The sequence below is a fragment of the Lygodium microphyllum genome, chromosome 14 (genome assembly GCF_053477565.2).
Source record: "Lygodium microphyllum isolate KBCC chromosome 14, Lygodium_microphyllum_v1.1.10, whole genome shotgun sequence".
NCBI lineage: Eukaryota > Viridiplantae > Streptophyta > Polypodiopsida > Schizaeales > Lygodiaceae > Lygodium > Lygodium microphyllum.
Window position 1 is genome coordinate 40,146,474 of NC_141148.1, and position 24,433 is coordinate 40,170,906.

The 24,433-nt window shown below is 41.1% G+C and overlaps 1 protein-coding gene and 1 pseudogene across 8 annotated transcripts in view; one reads left to right on the forward strand and one right to left on the reverse strand.

Annotated features, from left to right (window-relative positions):
• LOC148025521 (dynein regulatory complex subunit 2-like) overlaps nucleotides 1-24,433 on the reverse strand; it is a 152,445-nt gene that overhangs the window by 58,564 nt on the left and 69,448 nt on the right. The gene's annotated exons all lie outside the window — the stretch shown is intronic.
• On the forward strand, nucleotides 10,220-17,782 carry LOC148025522 (uncharacterized; annotated as a pseudogene).

Sequence of the window (24,433 nt, forward strand, 5' to 3'; positions counted from 1 at the left end):
AGCACTCACATAATACCTGCACCGAAGTATATACACAGTTTGGGTCCTCAAGTGTAGGACAATACTCTCAGCTTGCTTAGAGTTCGACCTATCTCCCAAACTAATTGCACTATGTCTTGTGCACAATAGAGAAGACTAGCAATACCCTTAGGGAGAGACCGCATGAGAGGTTTTCAATTGCAGGTATTGAAGACTCCAACGAAAGTGTCGTTGGCTCTTCATCAACACCCAACTCTGAATGCTTATCCCTTACCATCCGACAAGCCCGCAAAGAATCGTCATGTGCAGAATCCCCAACAAGCCAACACTTGTGCTGGCCATCAATGCAATCCACAACACAGAATAGCCCTACCACCAACTCCAACAACCTTCCACCAGCCACCTTGGCCACCAACAAGCCCCCAGGACCTTCTTCCACACCACCACCAACACTCCTCCATGGAAACCACAGGCGTCCTTGTCACCCATGTCTTCGGTGCATACTAACGCCTGCTACCTACAACAGTGAGTGCCATGGGACTGGCACTCATCTAGGAGGGGGGTACTGTTAACCCCAACACGAAGAAAGCAAAGCAAAAGGAAATAAAAAAGACACAGGGCAAAGGCGAAAAAAATGTAGCCCAATTGAAGAAAGAATAGGAGAAAATGCCAAAAGCGCAAGGGCAACCTTAAAAGTCCAAGGAAAATGCAAAAGGGAAAATGTGCATTTTAAAATAAAAAGGCGCACCCTGAAATCTTGTCAAAGAGCGTCGGGCTCTCACCCGTGCAATTTGTAAATGTAGACGGGCGGTGGAAAGGAAGCTAGGGAGATAGAAGGACAATGGGAAAAAGGGCCTAGGCTACGGCCGTCCATGTAAAAAAGGAGAAAAGGGGATGACCGCACAAAAGGGATTTAGGGTTTTGTATATAAAGTTGAAAAGTGAATGAGAAGCTCATTCTTGTGTGTGGCCAAAAGTAGCTCTCCTCTTCTTCTTCTTCTTCTTGTTCTTGCTTGCTTGAGCTTGTGCTTGAGAGAGGGAGTGCGAGAGTGTGAGGGAGTGAGAGTGTGAGGGTGAGGGATCGAGGAGGAGAAGCTCTCCGTCTTCTCCTCTCTTCTTCTCTTCTCTTCTCTTCTCTTATCTTGCTCGCGGCAATGGAGCTTGGAGTGTGGAGCTTGAGGATGGAGCTTGCTTGAAGCTTGCACTTGGATCGTGGAGCTACCGGAGTGCGCGGGAGAGGAGGTAACTCGAACTACACCCGTAAATATGGATGGCGCGTCGGTTTTGTGAGAGGTAGCCATTAGTGCTCGGCTTGGAACACTTGAAACAATAAGCGGTCCGTGGGTCTTGGCGGTTGAGCGAAAGCTCCCACAAGGGTAATGCTGCCTACTAGGCTACATGTGGCTTTGTTACAAACTTTGCAAGTTATTATCAATAACCTTCAAGGTGGGAACTCCTTATGGCAACACTCCAAAAGCTTGGCCCTATTGGAAGGTTTGAATGAGGTACTCCTAATTGCGAAGGTAGTAGTAGCAACTAAAATTGGCAAAAAAATAGCTAGCTTGAGTGGTCAAGAAATTAGAGATGTTGTATCAGAATGAAAATTTATTGCCAACCAGTTGCACAACCATCCCCAAGTGAAGATGAGAACTACCTCAAAGGTAGTGACCCGAGTAGCAACCGGCCACATTGTGATGCTCAATGGCAAACATTGGTCACAAGCAATGGCTATGGAGAAGCCAGCTTTGATACCATAGATTGGCCTAGGTGTGGAGTAATTGTATGCAAGGGAGAAAGAAATATCACGATGATACAGAGAGAAAATTCAGAGTTTTTGCATGGGAAAACCCCTAAATCTGCTTGCAACCTGCTCATATCAGCAATTAATGCAGTCGCATGCTGCTTGGAGCCTCCAGAATACTGTCGCCAGCCCCACAAAAGTGCTTTCCTATTGTCACCTGCCTCCTAAAGGCCTATGGCTGCTGTCACCTGCTGCAAATGGTTGTTTCCTGCCCCAAAATCTGACCAGCAGCACCCTCTCTCTCTCTCTCTCTCTCTCTCTCTCTCTCTCTCTCTCTCTGTGCTTGGATACACTCAATGAGTCTCTCTAGCCCCCCAAACAGCCTTCTCCCCATTGCATGGGTATTTTTAGCACGTGGCAGCCTTCTAATCCCATTTTCCAACCATTTTTTGGCTAATTAATTATTTTTCAGAATTAATTAATTCTGAAAATTAATATCAGCCCTTTTGACCCTACCCAAAATTAGGTGTGCCCATAGACAATTTAATTGGCTAGGCCATTTGCAACCCCAAGTGGTCTCCAACCTTAATTGACCCTTGGACAGGCACAAATTAATTATTTAGTACCGAGTCTCTAATGTCATCATTGACACTTATTGGTCAACTAATGGTCGTAGGGTCAAACTAACACCAATTGACATCCAAAACCTAGCTAGCATAACTTGTCACAACTTTTGCCTATGACACCCACTGCTTCCTCAGGGTCCTTGGCCTATTACCTTGAAATAACGCCCATGTGCATCACATGTGCCTAACAACATTGCACATTTGATTATTAAATTAATCAAATGTTACTAGCAAGAGCAAAGCATCTCAAAATTTTCACTTCCCTTAACATACCTCCCCCTTGAAATCTCTGCAATCATCCTCGATTGCACTACAATGTGCCAAAGCAAAAGTATACTAGACTAGAATTTCCATAAGGCATCATAGTCAACACAACATTGGACACTATTGGTATGCCATGCCACATGTCTAACACTAGTTAAAAACTACCAACAAGTATAAACATAACATAAAACTAAAAAATAGTCCAAAACTGTTCCTAGAAACTCATTGGACGCATCTATTTCTCATGTGTCTAAAGTATTCTAACTAAGCAACCATAGTAAAGTATAAACTCAACATAAACCATAGCTGAAATGTCAATGGCATTCACTAAACATGCTAGTGTCGGTAGAAGCAGCTGAAAACCATTGATAACTAAGCATAAATTGATCATATGCTGATTTGAAAACTGATCACAATCTGATGCAAATGTGATCTGAAACTGATCTCAAACCAATGCTAAAGTATAGTTTCCATGATGTGGTAAAACCCGTACTCATGTGCATACATCTCACAGTTACTAGTACACTAAATAGTGACCTCATGGCAGACATACTATTAGCACAGTACCTTGGATGCATGCTAAATACGTCCAATATTCACTATATGCAAGAGCTGTCCAAAACTAGAGTCGAAGTGCTACCTCCACCTTGAGCATCACACATTGCTCTCGACCCCTGCCTTGTTGACCCTGACTGAGCCCAAACCAAAGTCAGCTCTGATTGAAAGGCACCTAGATAAAGCTGCAACAACTGAGGATGGTCCGTCAAATCATCCTGTTCAAACCACTTAGCATCCATTTATAAATAGTTCTGAATTTTCACCAAATATCTTCTGGAAACTTTACCTCTAACCTTTCTTTCCTTATGTGCTAAAATTTACTCAAATAATAATATCTCATCTAGCTCCTCAGCCTCAGGCTGAATTTCAGCACAGACATCCTATGGCACATCACCATGAAAAGGCCTCGACAAAGTAACATGAAAGGAATTTTGTATTAGCCGATGTGGAGATAATTTCAGCCGATTTGCAATATCAGTGATCTTCTCCAACACTTGGAAGGGCCCATAGTATCTCATACTCAACTTTAGATACAATATCTCTCTACCTTTCACTTTTTCAACCTTATCTTTTCAAAACGTAGCAATACATAATCACCCTCTATGAAGTGTGGAGCACGTCTATAGCGATCAGTTGCTTTCTTTTGCTTTTCTTAAGATCTTTGACGTGCATACTTTATCTTTGCATAGGCTATATCCAAGCTTTCCACATAGCGGTCAACCTTAAAGATCTTATCCTTAGTGTGCAAAACAGGTGGTATCTTCTTGCCACCCTTAACCACCTCAAATGGAGCTTTGCTATTGGAACTATGCACCATACTATTGTATGCAAACTCTACTAATGGCAAATATTGCTTCCATTATATCTTATGTTCTAAATTATAGTACCTCAAAAGATCTGACACTGAGGAATTTGCCTCTTCAAACTGACCATTTGTTTGCGGATGGAAGAATAATGAGAATTTTACCGTGGTACCATACTCTCAAACAACCCCTTCCAAAATAAACTGGTCATTTGAGAATCCTGATCAAATGATTGACTCTAGCATACCACGGTACTTAAAGATATGTTGCAAGTATAAACATGCCACATGATTAGCCTTTATCTTCTTTCTCACCACAATAAAATGGGTGTGTTTACTAAACCTGCATATGATAGTCCATATCCAATCATTCCCTATAGGTATCCTAGGAAGCTCAAAGATAAAGTCCATAGCAACACTCTGCCAAGGCGTGTCTAGAATAGACAAGGGCTGCGACAAACCCAACATATTTTGCTATCATGCTTTACTTTCTGACATACGATGTATGTCTTGGCAACCTGCTCTATATCATGTCTCAAAGCTAGACAATAAAAAAAAATGCTCTAAAGTGAGCGACGCACAGCTGAGATGCAATGGTCAGCGATAGCAATAACAAATAGAGATCAAAACGTGAGCAACAATAGAGAGTAGTAGTGAGAGAGATGCACAATGTGTGGGTACAATAGAGTGTACCTCTTTTAGGTTTTTGAGATAGATATATAAAAGTACAAGTGCTAAGGGTGCGTTCACACCCATGCACATATAAAAGCCACGAGAGCCCTTTATTCCCAACAACCTCCCTCCTAAAGGTAGCGTGCCTTAAGGTTGAAGAAAAAAATTAGCCAAGTTTAAGTATATACAAAGCTGAAACAAATATACTATCCAACTCCCATTATATGTCGGCAATGAGCAAACCTCTCTGTTGGAAGACCGTTCATGAGAAGATTTGCAACGTTATCATCCATATGTACCTTACCAAGCTCAATGCTTTTGTTGTCAAGTATATCCCTAAATAAAGTGATACTTCACCTGTATGTGCTTCATCTTTGCATGAAAGACGGGGTTCCATGCTACCATGATAGCACTCTAACTATCCCAATGGAGGACAAGGATCTTGGTAATGCCAAGCTCTCCCACTAGACATGAAAGCCATAAGGCCTCCTTGCATGCCTCAGTGTGGCAGCCACATACTTTGCCTCTGTAGTAGACAATGCAACACATATCTATAGCCTGGAGATCCAAGAAACTGCTCCCCTATGAAGATAAATACATATCTTGAAGTAGACTTTTAGCAATAAGCATGACCAGTATAGTCTACACCCGTAAAGCCAATGACAAATGCCTTCTGCTTTCCAAAGCAGATGCACAAATCATGTGTATCCTTAAAGATATCTCATGAAACCTTTCACTGCTTCCCAATGCTCTTGCCATGTACCTATTAACCACTCCCCCTACAAATGCTATTCACGACGTATAGCAACCATAGCATACAACAAGCTATCCACAGCTGAACCATATGGAATCTTGGCCATTTCAACCTTTTCATCATTAGATGTAGAGCTGTCCTCTGCACTAAGTTTCATAAACGGAGACAATGGTACGCCAATTGCTTTCCCCCCCTCCATATTGAAACGCTACAAAATATTGGATACATACTCTTGTTGTGACAGATCAAAAAGACCTTTCGATCTGTCCCTGAGTATACACATGCCAAGAATGTGATTTGCCTCACCAAGATCCTTCATGTCAAAACTACTGTGTAGGTTCTGCTTCAATGTGTCCAAAGTATGAGCATCCCTACCGGCAATCCGCATGTCATCCATATACAAGTAACAAAACCAACATAATAAGCCTGTCATCTGCTACCTTCTTGGTATATAAGTAGTGATCCACTTCAGTCCTTTTGAATCCTTGAGATTGTATGAATGTATCAAACCTATGATACCATTCACACAGTGCCTATTTCAGCCCATACAAGCTTTTATTGAGTTTACATACTGGAGATCCAAGAAACTGCTCCCCTATGAAGATAAATACATATCTTGAAGTAGACTTTTAGCAATAAGCATGACCAGTATAGTCTACACCCGTAAAGCCAATGACAAATGCCTTCTGCTTTCCAAAGCAGATGCACAAATCATGTGTATCCTTAAAGATATCTCATGAAACCTTTCACTGCTTCCCAATGCTCTTGCCATGTACCTATTAACCACTCCCCCTACAAATGCTATTCACGACGTATAGCAACCATAGCATACAACAAGCTATCCACAGCTGAACCATATGGAATCTTGGCCATTTCAACCTTTTCATCATTAGATGTAGAGCTGTCCTCTGCACTAAGTTTCATAAACGGAGACAATGGTACGCCAATTGCTTCCCCCCCCTCCATATTGAAACGCTACAAAATATTGGATACATACTCTTGTTGTGACAGATCAAAAAGACCTTTCGATCTGTCCCTGAGTATACACATGCCAAGAATGTGATTTGCCTCACCAAGATCCTTCATGTCAAAACTACTGTGTAGGTTCTGCTTCAATGTGTCCAAAGTATGAGCATCCCTACCGGCAATCCGCATGTCATCCATATACAAGTAACAAAACCAACATAATAAGCCTGTCATCTGCTACCTTCTTGGTATATAAGTAGTGATCCACTTCAGTCCTTTTGAATCCTTGAGATTGTATGAATGTATCAAACCTATGATACCATTCACACAGTGCCTATTTCAGCCCATACAAGCTTTTATTGAGTTTACATACTATCTTTTCCTTCCCCTTTGCTGCAAAGCCTTTTGACTATTGAATTTATATGTCCTCATACACATCACCATGTAAGAAAGCAGTCTTTACATCCATCTGTATGAGTTCCATATCCTCACATGCAACCAAGCCCAATATGGTCCGCAAAGTAGTCATCTTCACTACAAGAGAGAAGAACTCATCAAAATCAATCCCATATTCCTGCTTGTACCCCTTTGCAACAAGCCATGATTTGTACTTGGGCAAGGCGAGGAACTAGAAGTGGCCTTCATCTTGTAAACCCATTAAGCTTCAGCTCTTGAAAATCATCACTAAGTTGGATTTGACTTTATCATTAGCATCCCACAAGGTCACAACAAACAAGTAGCTTTCCTTCATTCTTATCTATTTTAAGATGTACTACCTTAACACTTGCATCTTTGTTCCATGCTATCATTCATTAGTATTGGTTAACCTCGGAAGCATTCAAAGTCACGATGTTCACACTAAAAGCTATGATCTGGATATGCTTAAGCTATCATACAAGTTGTAAGAATTGAGTTATTTGCATAATCAATTCACAAAAACAATGATCACACTAGCATATGCATAAGGACTTTCAGCCCCTTGGGTGAATGCAAGAAGTCCCAAGTGCCGTTCTTCTTTAGAAACTCCATCTCTAACAGCATAGCTTTATGCCACTTCTTACTAACCTCTCTGTCCATTGCTTCCTTAAAGCATGACGGTTCACCACAGTCTGTCAACATGACATAATCAGCAACATAATTTGCACCAAGAACAAACCTGTCGTTGTTGCATACAATTTTCCTTCTCTCGAGATCCCATAATCTATAACCTTTTTCACCCTCGTCACCATATCCTAGGAAAATGCATTTACAGGACTTTTGACTCCAATTTGCTGCATTGTTCCTTGCGTATGTGTACAAATGCCTCATAGCCAAACACTCTGAAGTGTGCATACGAAGATGACTTGCCTAACCACACTTCTGAAGAGACTCTCCTCCCCCAAAGACCTGTTCAATGACTGATTTCTCAAGTGTACGGCTATCATAACAACCTCTGCCCAAAATCCATGGGGTAATGCAACATAAGATAGCATCGTATGGACCTTCTCTTGAATAGTCCTATTCAAACACTCTACAACATCATTTTGAGACAAATTATAAGGGGACAATGAGCTCCCTTTTTATCCCTTTGCTATCACAAAAAGCCTGGAAGGCTTTTGACACATATTTTCCACCATTGTCAGAGCGAAGATACTTTTATGTCTTGTTGGTCATATTTTCAGCAAGTGCCATGAATTTTTTAAACTTATCTAATGCTTCGTCTTTACAATGGGTTGGGTAAACCCATACTTTGAGTGTGGCATCATCAACAAACATGATAAAATATTTATTTCCCCCTAGATACAACCCTAGCATCTCACATACATCTAAATGTACTAAGGGTAAAGACTTTAACGAGAGAGACTTTTTATCTGATGTTTGAGCATGCTTACCAAATATACAATGATCACAATGGTCAAAATCAGCATACCTCAAACATGGCAAATAACCCAAACGAGAAAGCACTTTCATTCTAATTTCACTCATGTGTCCCAATTGGCCATGCCACAACGACACACTTGGCTCCTCAGTTATGGCGACAATATGGTCACACACACTAGATACATGTAACGGATATAGAGTATCACTCTTAGAGTCTTCAGCAACAATCCTAGATTCCTTACATAACTTCCATTTGCCATCCCCAAAAATGTTGTGATAGCCTTCACTATCTAGTTGCTCTATGCTTATCAAGCTCTTTTTAAGCTGGGGTACATCCCTCGCATTATGCAAGGTCAACACTAAACCATGTTGAAATGGCAACTGCACATTGCCAATCCCTGCAATTGTCACATACAAGTGGACAACACTATGTCTACTACCACTATAGTCAGAAAGTCACTCAGTGTGGTGTCACCTAGAATGAAGCACTTGAATCAAGAATCCAGGAGTGCATGTCATCATCAAAATCTCCAATCAATGACTATGTACTAAAAGAAAGAGCAAAGAGTACATCATTGCCACTGTTACTCTCATGATTGACTACATTGACTTCCTCTATCTTCACACTACTCTTCTTTGCATGTTGGCTATCCCTTTTCTCATCTTTGCTATTATAAATGATTTTTCCCTTGCCCTTCTCTTTCTTCCACTCAAAGCAATCCTGCTTGAAATGTTCTTTCTTGCCACAATGATTGCACTCTACATCTTTTCCACGAGACCTACTGCATGCTTTCTTTTCAAACTTGCCCTTCTGGGAACTGCCTTTAGTATGCAATGCATTGGAAGACTTGCTTGCTAAATTATTTTGCCTATTTGGCTCTTTCATGAGTAAAGAGCTCTCCATATCTGAATATAACAGCATAGCATTGGAGTTACTCATTGCTGTCTTAAAAGTGTCCCAATTTTCAAGCAAAGTGTATAGCAAAATTGTTGCCTTTAACTCTTCATCAATGTTAATCTTCACAGCAACTAGCTGGCTGAAAATAGAGTTAAACTCATTCAAATGTAGAGACATGGCCGTACCTTCCTTCATACAAAGGTCCATCAATTTCTTCAACCAATAAACCTTGCTTGTTGCACTTTTCTAACCATAGAACTCCTCAAGTCTTTACCACATATCATAAGCAGAATTCAATTTCTCTATCTTAAATAGCAAAGTATCTGACATTAATAGTTGTCTTCCTACGTTGTATGGATATGTACCGTACCATACTATACGTATCCATACGAATTCGTACGAATTTTTTGTCCTATTTCGGCCACCTCGCCTGCGCCACCTGGATCTCGTGTCCTGCGTTTTTTGCGCCCCCACTTTTACTCCGCCTACCTACATGGCACTTTTTTGGGGGCGGGAAGCCTTGGATACCTCACCCCACCCCCTTTTCTAGCCATGCACTCCCCTCCCTAGCCCTCTTTGGATTCCTTCTAGCTGGCAGCCCTCTCTTTGACCATTGACCCCTCTTTCATTGTTTGAACTTTGACCCTTCTCTCATCTACAAAAGGTGCTCCTCTCCTCCGTGCTTCCACACCAATTCGGCAAGCACTTGTGACTTACCATTCTCATCTTCCTCTCTTGGATCTTGATTCTTGAATGGACTTGTGATTTGTCATTCTCGAATCTCACCTCCCATCCCCTCTTTCCCACACCCTATCGAATCATTTGCGATTCTCAAATCTCATCGCCCATCCCCTCTATCCCGCACCCTATTACAGCATTTGCCATTCTCATCTTCCATCCCCCCTCTCTCACTCTAGCTCTTTCAACTTTACCCCAACCCTCGAGCCTCTCAAGTCTCCCTCTCAAATTTCAAGAGTTGAGACTCAAGCATCTCTCTCTCTCTCTCTCTCTCTCTCTCTCTCTCTCTCTCTCTCTCTCTCTCTGTGTGTGTGTGTGTGTGTGTGTGTGTGTGTGGGGCCTCTTTATCCGTCATCGGCACCATGACTCGTGAGAAGCACGAGGCCTTCAATTTGCATGCGATTCATGTGGACAGGGACACAAAGAAGTCCAACTCCCGCCATTGGACATGCAAGTATTGCAGGAAGCGCTACACAAGTGGTGCAACTCGGCTTCTCCAACATCTCTCCAAGATGGGGGGGAAAGTTGCTCCATGCAAGGAGATCGCTCAAAACATTGCGAAGGAGATTCTCGCCAAGATGAGAGGGGGATCCACAAGAGGAGGAGGAAGTGGCTTATCGGCACCAACTCCTATGCCTACTAACGAGGAAGCATCCAATGTGGGCAAACCCTAAGCCAATCCAGGAGAGGCCTCTGCCATTGTTGGTGGGGGATCCACATCCCCATCCGACTCCGGTAAAAGACAAAGAGTGGAGACTCATGCGGTGCCAGAGAGACAATCGTCCCTCTCTCAAGCTCCCGGTCATGTGCGTGGATCGGTTTCCTTTCTTAGAGAAAGGCAACGACTTGCAGACATTGAAATTGCATGCACGGTGATTGAGTGCAATCTTGCATTCAATGTCCTAAAGCAAGAGCAATGGAAAAAGATGGTAAAAGCCATTGCCAATGTGGGTCCATGTAAAGGATGGACCGGTGTCACATACAATAACATGAGGACGAGAGATTGATGAAGAGAAGGAGAGGATTGATAGAGCCCTTGATCCTATTCAGGCCCAACGGATAAAATATGGTTGCTCTATTCTCACCAACGGATGGAGTGATCGTAAGAAACGCCGCATCATCAACATACTCATCTCATGTCCACTCGGCACTTACTTTTTACGGGCCGTAGATATCGGCAAGAGGGGAAGAAAAACCACAGCCGCATTCATCTACCGCCACATTCGACAAGCCATCATTGAGGTATACATTACAATTTGCGTTTTAAATTTGTTTCACTTTCTTTCATTATGATAATATCAAGATTCATAGTTAAAATTTGATTTATACATAACTTGTAATTTGTAAATTGTGGTTATAGGTGGGCCCCTCAAATGTGGTGCAAGTTGTTACCGACAATGTATTGAATTATCGACGCATGGACCGTTTGCTTAAGGCCGAGTTCCCTACGATTGTGTGGACTCCATGTCCAAGTCATTGTTTAGACTTGCTCATGGAGGACATTGGAAAGCTCAAGTGGGTGAAGAGGGTGGTCTGCAAAGCTACATCAATTGTCACATTCTTTACAGTAAAGGTAAAGGTGCTTGCGATGTATCGTGAGCATAGCACACTGGAGTTGAAGAAGCCTTCTTCAACTCACTTTGCTTACATGTGGTTATTGCTAGAGCACCTTTATAAGGTGCGGTACGCCTTGCTCCAAACAATGGTGTCCACTCTATGGAATGAGTGGGATAAGCATAACACAGAGGAGGCCAAAGCCATGCAACGCTTGTGCCTTAATTAGCAGATTTGGCAAAAAGTCTGTGCCGTTGTCATTGCCGTGACTCCCTTTTATAGGGTGTTACGTATGAGTGATTGAGAGGGGTCCACCATGGGCCTTCTCGTTCACTTCTTTAGAGCGGCATTGGCAGAGGCACGTGCTTGTACAGCGATCACAAAGACACACCGTACACATATTTTAGAGATAGCAAAGAGAAGATGGACGTGGATGCATAAGCCTATCTATGGTTTTGCCGCATTGGTATATCTGGCCTACAAGTCACCGGCGCTCATGGATGATAGAGTTTTCCGTTCAGACCAGCTTGCTTATTTCACTCGTGTGGTCCTTGTGGATGACCACAATGCAGTGCTAGAGGAGCTAGGATGCTATGTAGATCAGAGAGAACATGTGACTTTTGCTTCTCCCACTTATTGGAGGAGAGAGTCACTTGCGAAGCCTTTATTTTAGTGGAAAAACTTTGGATATGCACTAGAGACCCTTCAGCCCTTAGCCATGACGGTCCTTGCCCAGGATTGCTCTTCGAATGCATGTGGGAAAAACTGGAGTGCCTATTCTCTCATTTACACAAAGATTCCTAATTGGCATAGCACACGACAGTTAGAGCAGCTAGTCTATTGCCGCACTAACTTACGCATGATGAGGGCTATGATAACGGCTATGATCAGCATTTACAATGATCAATCTTGCGTGCATCACTGCATTGTGTAGGTGAATGTTGATACATTCAAGTTGATGGGCGACACTCTTCCGAGTATACATAAGGAGGTGGACAAGGAGGAGCAGATGATTTTCACAGAGCTCTATAGAGAGCTTATAGTAGCAGATACTCGTGACACTCGCAGTCAGCGTGCTCGTGAGCAAGGAGTTCGAGTAGGTGGTAGCAGGGGCATGGTCATTTGACGCCCTCCATCATCGAGGAGGGGTGGTTCGAGTGGCTTGCAGATATATATAAGGCAGGGCTCTAGTAGCTCACATCCTGTGCCTCATGATGACATCCCCCACTTGCCTACACAGCCGCCACCTAGGGAGCCATTATTTGATGATGATGGTAACCTCATCAATGAGGATAAGTATGAGTGTATCTCATCATCGGATGTCGAGGAGTCATCTTCAAACTCTCTTGATGAGCACTCAGATGATTCTGATGATGATGACGATGACGATGACGATGATGATAGTGATGCCTCATCATAGATTCATATGTTATAGGTCTCTCTTTTTTTTTATATCAAATATACTAGACTAAAGCTGTATCGCATGTTTTGCATAGCGGTAAGCCCATGCGACCGCCGATCGCAATGGTCACCCTCATGTATTCATCTTATTCTGTAATGAAATGGCTATTTCCACTTTAAACATGTATTCTATGATCTATCATTTAATGATTTATGATTTTTGTTATTTTAAAAATCATCTTAATTTTTTTTCGTACTAATATCGTACTGTACCTTATAAAATCATAAGGTACCAATTAGTACCGTATTTTATCGTACTGTACCTTTCGTACATGCTAACATTGAACGCCCTACGGTAGAGCATGTGAGCTCATCCCACTCATCTTGATCCATGGTTGCTGGTTCCACACCTTCTCTCTTTATGGGCTTCACTTGTTTCTTCTGCACCAAGACATTATAGCACTGTTTCTGCCATATACCAAAGTTGTGTGCACCCTAAAGCTTCTTGATGTGCAAAAGATTGCTGCTATCACTGCTGCCAGCCATGATCTACAGCCCAAAAATGACTCAATAGTCAACAAATACAAGCCCAACTGTCACACAAATGACCATGGAACAAAATAAGTACCAACCAACAATGAAACACCAGCTGATTGCAGAAATTTCAGATCTGCAAATCAATTTTCAGAGCCACAAAATGTGCAAATTTCAGATCTGCAAATAAATTTATAGAGTCACAAAATGTGTGCTACAGCACAGCGCAAGTAATTGCAGCTGTTCCATGGCTAATACATCAAATTGCATGAAAAAGGCCAAAATTTTAGCTGCGATTTCTGCTCCAAATGCATCCACAGCACAAAGTTGATCCACATGATCAAAAGATCCAAAATTTCTCTACTAAACTGCATCAAACATAACTCCTCAGTAGATTCCACAAGGCAATTTTGCCAAAATTTCAAAAAGTTTGCAGAAGTTCCAAAAATTGCCCAGGGTCCAATGTGCTCAATTTGCATAGAAATTGTACCGTAAGTGCGTTTCAAGACGAATTTGACACAAATTTTGCAAATTTTGCAAAAGCTCCAAATTGCACGAGGTCCAATGTGTCAAAATTTCAGGAAATTGTACTTGTTACTATGCAATTTCCACAAATATATGAAAAACCCCAATTTCTAAGACCCAAATGTGTGCAAATTTCACAAATTTTACTCAGCCGAGTAAAATCTCAGAGCATACATCAGAAGCCCCGAATTCCGAGAGTAAATGCATGCGCAATATCTAAGATTCTTCAATTTATGCTTAGCAGCGCGTGATAACCTGCAAAATTTGCCAAAAGGATTAACCTAGAAGTTGTTGCTTGACAACCGAACTGTTGATGAACTCTGACCAGCGCCTGACCTGCACTGACCTGGAAGGTGTCACTTGACTACCGCACTGACCAAAACATGACCTGGAAGCTGTCCCCTGACCTGCGCTCACAGAAAACGAATGTTGCCTGCTGGAAACAGGTCATGCCTGGCCTGCGAACTGCTTGAGACAGCTGCGCCTAACCTGCACGTGCTACCTCTAACCTAAAGTGAAGACAACCTGCTGTTTTCTCCGCGTGGGACAAGTTGATACAGCTCAAACGGACTCCGGGAAGCACACTCGCAATAACCGATACTCTCATACCAATTTGTAGTGAGCGATATGTAGTTGAGATGCAATGGTTAGCGATGGCAATGGCAGATACAAAAACGTGAGCAGCAGTAGAGAGTAGTAGTGAGAGAGATGCATGATGTGCAGGCACAATAAAGTGTACCTCTTTTAGGTTTTTGAGATAGATATATAAAAGTACAAGTGCTAAGGGTGCATTCACACCTGTGCACATATAAAAGGCACGATGGCCCTCTATTCCCAGCATGCTCCACTACTTTGATTGTGGCATCAAACCCTCTATACCATGCATAAGGAGAAGCATGAGTCTCGATGATCACTCTAGGCCTCAATTTCTTTGTGATGCACAGTTGTCCATGTATCATCAAAAACCCATCTCCCAGCACAAAGTGCTCATACCTGTGGCCATTGCAAAGTTGATAATACACATTGGCAAAGTCTCAACTCAGCAGCATACTGATCTTTCATGGGATCCAACTCAGTGTGATAAACCATACTAATGGCTGAAATCTGAGGCTTACATCACAGTGCATCCACCACAACATTTGTACCATCAATGTGTACAATCTGAAATGAAACATAGAGAGAAAATTTGCGCATCTCATATGCTTCTCTAACAACTCTCTGTGTTAGAAAGTACGTCAATGTCTGATGATTTGTCTGCATTGTGAAACAACCCTGAACTAACAACTTTGTCTGTGTTAGAAAGTACGTCAATGTTTGATGATTTGTTTGCATTGTGAAACAACCCTGAACAAATAAAGTTTCCACGTAGACAGTACATGAATCACAACCAAGAGCTCTTTCTCACATACCTATTAAATTCCTCTCTACACCATGGAGAAGGCGGCTCTCATAAGCCACAACTCAGCCATCTACATTAAAACAGCCCCAATGTTGTTTCCGTATGCATCACACTGAACCAAAAATGACTTCCTTAGATCGGGCAAACACAAGCACAGGATTTGAAGTCATTTTTTCCTTTAACTTTTCAAATGCTGAAATTTCCATTGTTGTCCATCTAAATTGTATTTTTTTTTTGCAAAGCATACAATAATAGAGATGCAATTTCAACAAAATCATATACATACTTTCTGTAATAGGAACACTGACCCAAGAAGCTATGGATCTCATGTACATTCTTCAAAGATGGCCACGAACATATTGCCTCAACCTTTGCACGGTCCATACGAATACCATCAGCAACCGATACAATGTGCCCCAAAAAGTGGATTTCATGCAAAGAAAATTCGCTTTTCTTGTCATTAATGACCAACCTATGCCTACGAAGCTCATTGAACACAATGTCTAAATGCTTTCTACGCTCTCCCTCATTCTTTGAGTAGACAATCATGTCATCAAAGAAAGTGCTCATAAATCCCCTATGTAGCCTGAAGATGCAATCCATCATCTGACTAAAAGTGGCAGGAGCATTCATAAGTCCAAAAGGCATCACAAGAAACTCATACAACCCAAAAGATGTCCTAAAAGTTGTCTTGGGCACATCCTTCGGTCTAATGCCTATACGGCTGAATATGGTTGTCCCCTGAAATCTATCCATAGCATCATCAATCTAAGGGATTGAAAACCAATTTTTTATCATGATTTTATTCAAAGCATAATAGTCAATGAACATAAACCATAAACCATCCTTTCTCTCTACAAAAAGTATCAGAGAACAAGACGGTAAAGAGCTAGGTTGAATCAGCCCTGTCTCTAACAGCACATTCACTTGGCTCATAATCTCCTCCTATTGGGCTGCACTAATCCTATAAGGTGGCTTATTAAGTGGGCTACTTCCAAGGATAAGATCTATGCCATGATCTTCTGGCCTTTCAAATAGTAGCTACCCCGGAAATGACTGAGAGAAACAATCAACATATATTTAATGCGATCCTTCTCTAACTTTGACATGTTTCCAACATTTCTATTATCAACCAAGCATATTGAAAGGTGATTTTTATTAGTTAAGAAATGGCAGCAACCAATACAACATGGACAAATCCCACTTTCAACTTAACATCTAAAGTATGGGCCTTGTCCTTATGCTGAATAGTGATCACTTTAGCAAGCAAATCAATCACTGCATGCATACTATGGCACCAAGGCATACCAAGCAAGACATCACAATCCTCAAGGTGAAGCAATAAAAAGAACACTTTGTTCTCCACGTATTTTTAAATGTGCAACCCAAGCTTTCCAATGAGCAATATCACAAGCTTTGCAAGGCTCCTACAAGTCATTTCAACTTTTCCTATGGATCCCATCTCATCCCCTTTGATGCCTAGACGGGCTGCCATATACATTCTTTTTTTCCACAGCTCAACACTTTCCATGATTAAAAGATAACATTGATTATTAATCTTTAATCAGCCTTTGAGTACCACAGATTTCTATTCATGCAAAATCCCTTCACAACTACAAAATTTAGAGCTTTTTGCAGCAAACATCAATTTCCTCAAAGAAATTGGAACTTTTGTCCAAATCCCTCAAATTTCACAAAAAATTTGGGGATTTTGTGTTCAGTGCACATAAAATTGCTCAATTTCACATCCAAATTTTAGGATTTTTCACATTCGACCCCAAATTTCACCAAATTTCTTCAAATAATTTGGGACTTTTGTAAAATTTATCCAAATTCGTTGACATTGAGGCCAATTACACCTTCCACATCGACATTTGGGCACATCGGAGCCCTTTCAACTATGATTTCTTCATCAACACCATCAATTTTTTGAATAACTATAAGCTTATGGTCTTTTCTTTGCTTTCCTTTTATGTTGCAAATGCATTTGTACTTTGGATAGCAACTGGTTACAAAAAAACCAGCAATTTTAACAAGCAATGGCAAGGCAAAATGATTTGCTCAACATGTGGATGACACTAATTATCCTATGTGGACATGCATGATGAAGAATGTACTTCTTACCAAGCAGCTTTGGGATTATATATATGGTTCAAAAGTTAGGCCGACAAGCCCAGCTACATAGAATGTCACAAGTTCTTCTAGCTCATCCACTATCACCACTGGATCTTCCGCTCTAGCTCCTCCTACACATCCCACAACAGATCAGTTGAGATGGGCATGATGCCCATGCTCACGCTTTGATTACACTCTCGTGCAAAAGATAAGCTATCTCACATTTTCGGTCATACACAACAACGAAGGATACTTGGGATAAGCTTTTGTTTCATTGTATCAGGTGCGCAATGAGGCTCCTGTAGCCTATTTAAGGAAGCAGCTTGAGATGGAGCACATGACAGAGGGTGATGCTATGGATAAATACATCACACATATCAAGGACATTACAAAGTAGCTTGCTAATATTAATGAAATAATTCGCGATGCCTCTCTTGTATCTACAGTCTTGGCTGGTCTACCTAATACTTATCAAAGTTTTGCCACTACACTCTTGAGATGGCAAGCTCAACACGTGCGGACATTGATGATAGATCACCTGGCTAGATAAATTCACACGTCTATATTTAGAACCTCGGTAGTCATTACGGTCTTCACATGGCCATTGACTTATCACTAATTATATTTAGTTTATTACACCTATCTACAGCTGGCATAGTCATAGCGCCAATCGATTAGTATAGTCAGTTATGCACTGTTTGACTTAGTAGACACTTTCCTTTATGATGTATCTTATCTATACTTTCTGTGCATCGTATTGTGTGTGAGAGAAGAAGAAGAAACTGGCAACAAAACAATTTGGCCCCCATCTCTCTTCTTGTGTTCTTGAGTAAGCTTCCTCTTATGTGTCTATGGTGTGTGTTTGGCACAACAACTTAAGCAAGTCCCCCCACCATGCAATTCCTGACATACGCTTTGTAACCAACCTTCCTCCTTGGATAGGGTGGTAAATAACCTGATTTAGCATTAATTAGAGCAAGCATAAAATTCACATAAACTAAAAATGCACACTTTACCACTTTAATCTTGGACATTGAACACCTTGTTGGCCACAAACTTGGCATCCCTTGCCGTATTTCTTTATATAATATTGCAAATGCAAAGAGTACAACTGAGATTCTTTGACCTCCTTTGCTAATCCAAGTGCCTCTTCCTATTAAAATTGATCAACAAGCCTCCAAACCAATTTTCCCCTTGGTTTGCTTGGGGATTGGCCTTCATCTTGCTCCTTGAAAAACAAATTAAACCCCAAATCTAATATTGTCTCGCTGGTCTCTTGAATCTCCCTGAAATTCTTCGATTTCAGCTGCTGGAATTCAAGTCCTAGACCCTCAAATCTGAGCATGCATCCTGAAGTAGCTATCAAAAAACCTAATTTCTACTGTGTAAATTAGGGTTCACAATAGAGATTGATTGAAATTTCTTTCTTTGATGGCTCAAACTGCTAGAAAATGCTAAAATAACTTGAGAAATGGTTGGGAGATGAGAGAGAATGTTGTAGAGAGAGAAAGTTCAAAGTTTCATTGTGAGAAACGTTGAAAAGCTATTGTTGCCCTGCTCAAGCAATCATGGAAGCTGTCACCTACAGCTTAGAACCACCAAAAAGACTGTTGCCCCCTCCTACACGCTATCATCTATACCAGAAGAACCTTGGCTTGCTGTCACCCGCTCCTAGAGAGCTCCAAACTGCTGTCACATTCTATAGGACTAATCCCTAGTGGCTGAAAATCACATCAGCAACATCTCCTTGCTCTCTAACAACCACCTTCTTTCTCACAATGGCTAGATTAGACAACATCAGCCCTTAAAAATGCTTTTTCCACTTGCATGGGCAAGCCTTGCCAAGTGGCAGCCTCTATCCCATTTTCTAGCATTATCCAACTTATTAAATTAATTCTTAGAATATTATTTCTAAAAAATAATTTAATAATTATTCTAATGCTCAAAAAATTAATTTCACCAACCAATAATTAAATTGGCTAGGCCAATTTATCTTCCAAGTATCCTTGCGCAATTATTGACCCTTTACACTAACATTAGTCAATTAATTAATGCCTAGTCTCTTATATCACCGCTAATATTAGTGGCCAATAAATTGGTCTAGGGACAAATCCGACACCGGATACCACCTAGTACCTGTCAGGCATAGCTTATTACAACTTTTGCCTTTAGCACCCACTACATCCTTGGGGTCCTTGGCATGTTACAGTGAAATAACTGCCATGTTCATCACATATGCTAAACAACTTTGCACATTTGAATAACTTAATCAAATGTTATCAACAAGATGAGAGCATCTTAAAATTTCATGTCCCCATGACACACTTCGTTTACTTGCAAAAGAAGGTGCTAATACATATATATATATTTGATGTGTTGGTATAACTATTGTTGTAAGAGGAGCGATCAAGGGCAAATCGCGCTCAAGCATTTGCAGCCAGCCAATCACCCATCTAAACAAAGAGAAGCCATTGCAGCCCTCAAACTCAAAGAATAAAGACAACACAACTTTTTCTATGGACTATTCAACCACCAAGAATAACAGTGCTAAGAAAAAGAGATACAATTATTGCACGAAAAAGAGACATGTTATTGAAGAATGTAAAAAGAGAATAACAAGTAAAAAGAAGAAACAACCGAGTATGAGTGTTGCTGAAAATTTAGTAAATGCGAAAAATATCCTTTGTATATGCAAAGAATGCATTGTATGTAATTCAAGGCATTGGTCAGATTCCCATTATTCGAGTGGATGGAAAAAATATAATGCTTGAAAAAGTTTTATATATACCAGGCAAAAAGAAAAATTTACTTTCAATTTTAGTCATTGCATATGCTGGTTTTGTGGTTAAATTCCACATGGATCGATGCAATGTCTATGACTATAGTGATAGCAATCTCCTCATTGTCACTAGTACATTGTACAATGGACTCTATCAGCTTAATTTGTATAATAGGAGAGCATCACACGATGCGTTATAGATGGATGCGACCATTGTGAATAACACTAAGTTATGGCATGCTCCATTTGGACATCTTAATTATGGCAATTTGCTTCGCCTAAAAAGAAAAAATATGATGCTCGATCTCCCTCCATTGAAAGCATCTACTCAAAATGTATATTAAAGTTGTATACTCGACAAAATGCAATGTGTTTCATTTTCCAAAGGTACATCTATGTATGCTGATAAAAATTTACAGCTTACGCATAGTGATGTTTCTATGCCCGTGCGTGTCAAATCTATCGAAGAATACTTGTACTTTGTTACCTTCATTGATGACATGACTTGTCATTGTTGGGCATATGCTTTGAGACACAAATCAAAAGTGTCCACATGCTTTAAAACCTTCTTGGTCTTGGCTGAAAATAGCAATGGATGCAAGCTAATCACACTACGTACCAATCGAGGGGGGGAATACACATCACAAGTTCAACTCCTTTTTGGCTGAAAGGGACATTATACATCAACGTACAACACCTTACACACCTCAACAAAATGGTGTGGCTAAACGAAAAAATCGCACTTTCATGGAAATGGGACATTGTATGTTGTCACACAATAAGCTATCCCCAAAGTTTTGACTTGATACTATCATGTGTGCTATGTATATGCTGAATTGCAGCCCTATGTTGTCACACAATAAGCTACCCCCAAAGTTTTGACTTGATACTATCATGTGTGCTATGTATATGCTGAATTGCAGCCCAACTAAAGCATTGGCTTAATATATGCCTTATGAGACTTGGAATGGCCAGAAACCAGTGGTGTCACATTCGTGTCTTTAGTTATTTGGCATATACTTTGGTGCCACGGTCACGAAAACATAAACTAGAAGACAAGGCTGTCAAATGCATTTTTGTGGGTTATAGTGCAGAAAGTAAAGGGTACCACTTGTACCAACCCTCTACCAACAAGATTTTTGTTATTAGAGATGTAGTATTTGCTAAACATGCTAGTCATCCCTTCATGGACTGCAAAAATCAGCCTGATGTGGACCTATGGACATGTTTAATAGTTTGTTGCCTTTATTTCAGCAAAGTGCACCTAATTTTAGTCAATTTCAGCAACCCATTGAGAGTTTACAACAGCAAACACATGTTGTGAACAGCAGGCTGATTTTTCGCACATTGATCAAGATATTGTTGATTTTAAAGTGGGCGATGAGAGGCTACTATTCGAGAAGCTAAAATAGTCCCTAGATGGCTATTAGTGGGATAGCAAATAGTCCATTCCACTTCTCGGTAGAACTAGAGCAGCCACTCGCCATGCACAAGGTAAGTTGGCTGTGCAGGCACTCGTAGCTACTGCATGCAATGAGAAACCTATTTCTTTACATATACTTTACAAAATGAACATTGGACGGCAGCTATGCAATCGAAAATAAACTCTATTCATAAAAATGGCACACGGGACTTATGTGACTTGCATGCTAGCAAGCGTAATATAGGCACAAAGTGGGTTTACAAATAGAAATGTGAGTCTAATGGTAGCTTTCATAGCTATAAGGCACATCTTATTACCAAAGGATATGCCCAACAGCATGGGATTGACTACGATGAGACGTTTGCATCCACTTCATGTATGACTACCATTCATAGTGTCATTGCTTTGGCTGCTCATTATGATTGCCATGTGCATCAGTTGGATTTGAAGACTGCTTTTCTAAATGGTAATCTCCATAAGGAGATTTATGTCCCCCAACTTCCTAGCTTTGTTTAGAAAGGGTCAGAAAGCAAAGTGTGCCATTTGCATAAGGCCCTCTATGGTTTAAAGCAAGCACCTAACGCATGGTATAACAAAATACATGCATACTTGATTGCTCTTGGCTTCATTAATTCACACACTCAAAGCACACTTTATGTTCAGAAAGATGGGGATAGCCACTTGATTCTCTTTCTTTATATAGATGGCATGTTGTTGACTAGACCTCATGAGATACATATTTCAGCCCTTAAATCTGAATTGCATCATGCCTTTGATGTGACAATTCTTGGCCACTTGCACTAATATCTTGGCATAGAGTTTACTAAAGTTGAGGGAGCATTATTTTGCAGCAATCTAAGTACATTGGGCAGCTCCTTGAGCATTCTATCTCTATTCCCATTGAGACAGGCCACATGTTTACACTTGAGGATGTAGGAGAACCATTTGATGCTTCTCTTTATCAGAAACCTATCGGCTATTTATTGTATTTGTGTAATACACGACCAAAAATTCAATTTGGGGTCTCTCAGTTGGCACACCTTATGCATAGCAAAGGCACTCAAATATTGGGTCTTTTTTATCCTAATGGCATTACTCTTTGCTTGTATGCATTTACAAATAGAGATTGGACTATTTGTTTTGACACGAGGGTGCCCACTAATGGGTAATTGTTTCATGCTTAGTGATTCATGCATTTCTTGGCTAAGCAAGAAGCTGTCTATAGTGGCCACATCTAGCTGCGAAGCTAAATACAAGGCACCATTTACAGCTACAATTGGAATGTGTATGGCTCAAGCGCCTTTTGATCAATCTTAGTGTGGGATAACAGTCACCCACTCCCATCTACACTGGAAGTCAGAGTGCCATGGTAGTTGCAAGAAATGCAGTTTTTCAAGCTCACACTAAGCACATTGAGGTGCATTATCATTATGTCAAAGAGAGGCTCCATGTGACATTAAAGTGATATTTAATGTGACATTAAGGTCACAAACATTGAATGTGACATTAAAGTGACATTTAATGTGACATTAAGGTAAATCAAGGGAAACACGCACGAGGATGACCTTCCGGGCTCTTGGGCGCCCGAACCGGGTTAAGGGGAGCCTAGAACTGAAGAGAGTCCAAGAATAGTAGGACTCACCAAGGTTTGACGGCTGGCAATCGGATCACAATGGTCTGACCAGCAATATACTAGGCAAGGCTGGGAGGTGAAAGGAATCACTCGTGCTCACCCATCCCGACTGTTTCTTCTGGCTTCATAGTCTTCTTCTGAGTCATCTGTCATTGGTATCAGAGCCTATGGATCAACGGACATGATCCGTCATCCGCTAGGTTGTCTGTTACTCGCCAGGACGTCCGTCATCCGTCAGGTCACGCGTCGCCCGCCAGGTTACCAGTCGACTAAGGGTCGCCCGCCATTCGTTAGTCGTCGAAGTTTCTTTCGAAGTAGTCACTTGTGGTGTGCCACGTCACGTAAGTGTGACACTTTGCAAAACAACCAGGTGTGAGACGAAATGGCCAACGTGAGGCGAAACGACTAGGCGTGAGGAAAAACGACCCGGCATGAGGCGAAAAGGGATCCGTTTGTGGTCAACGAAACGCGAAATGTGCAAAAGGCGTCAGCTGCGTCAGCTGTGAGGCGAAACATGAAGAAGCTGTGAGACGAAACATAAAGACGACTACTGTAGTCGTGATGATAAGTACCAGATAGCATTCAAGCTATATATGTCACACAACTGTCTTCAAGGAGCAATTTTGCAGTAATATTGTTTCCTCCCAACACAGCCAACATTTGAATCGCCACCGACGGACTGAAATCAGCCAGACTTGTCACACATACTAAAGACATATTTGTGGTCCAAGTGATCGTCCCGTTTTCTGCTGATGAACTTCATTTTCAGCATGACTGGTCTAGTCCGGGAAGATAAGGATTGTTCCTCACTCTTCGGGCAAACTAATAAATTCAGCAGTAGCTGCCCTGCCATTAAAACCAGGGAAGTACTTTACTTTCTATGCAAATTTCTTATCTTTGCTTTCCAAATCCAGTGTATTAATGGCAGAAAAAGGAAAAGAGAGAGTAATGGAAGATTCTAGTTTTAGGGACCACCCTATGGTAGATCCCTATGAACCAGAAATGCAAGAAGAACAGTGGGTAGAATTTTTTGCTACACGAGAGCAATTTGATGATCCTATTGCTCGTGTGCAAGCTCAGGGGATTCAAATGGAATATTTAACCCAAACACTCACTGAAATAAAATCTCAAATAACTTTATTGTTAGAAAGAGATAAAACTAAGATAGAAACCTCGGATATCCCATCTTCATCGAAAGATTTAGATGTGACTA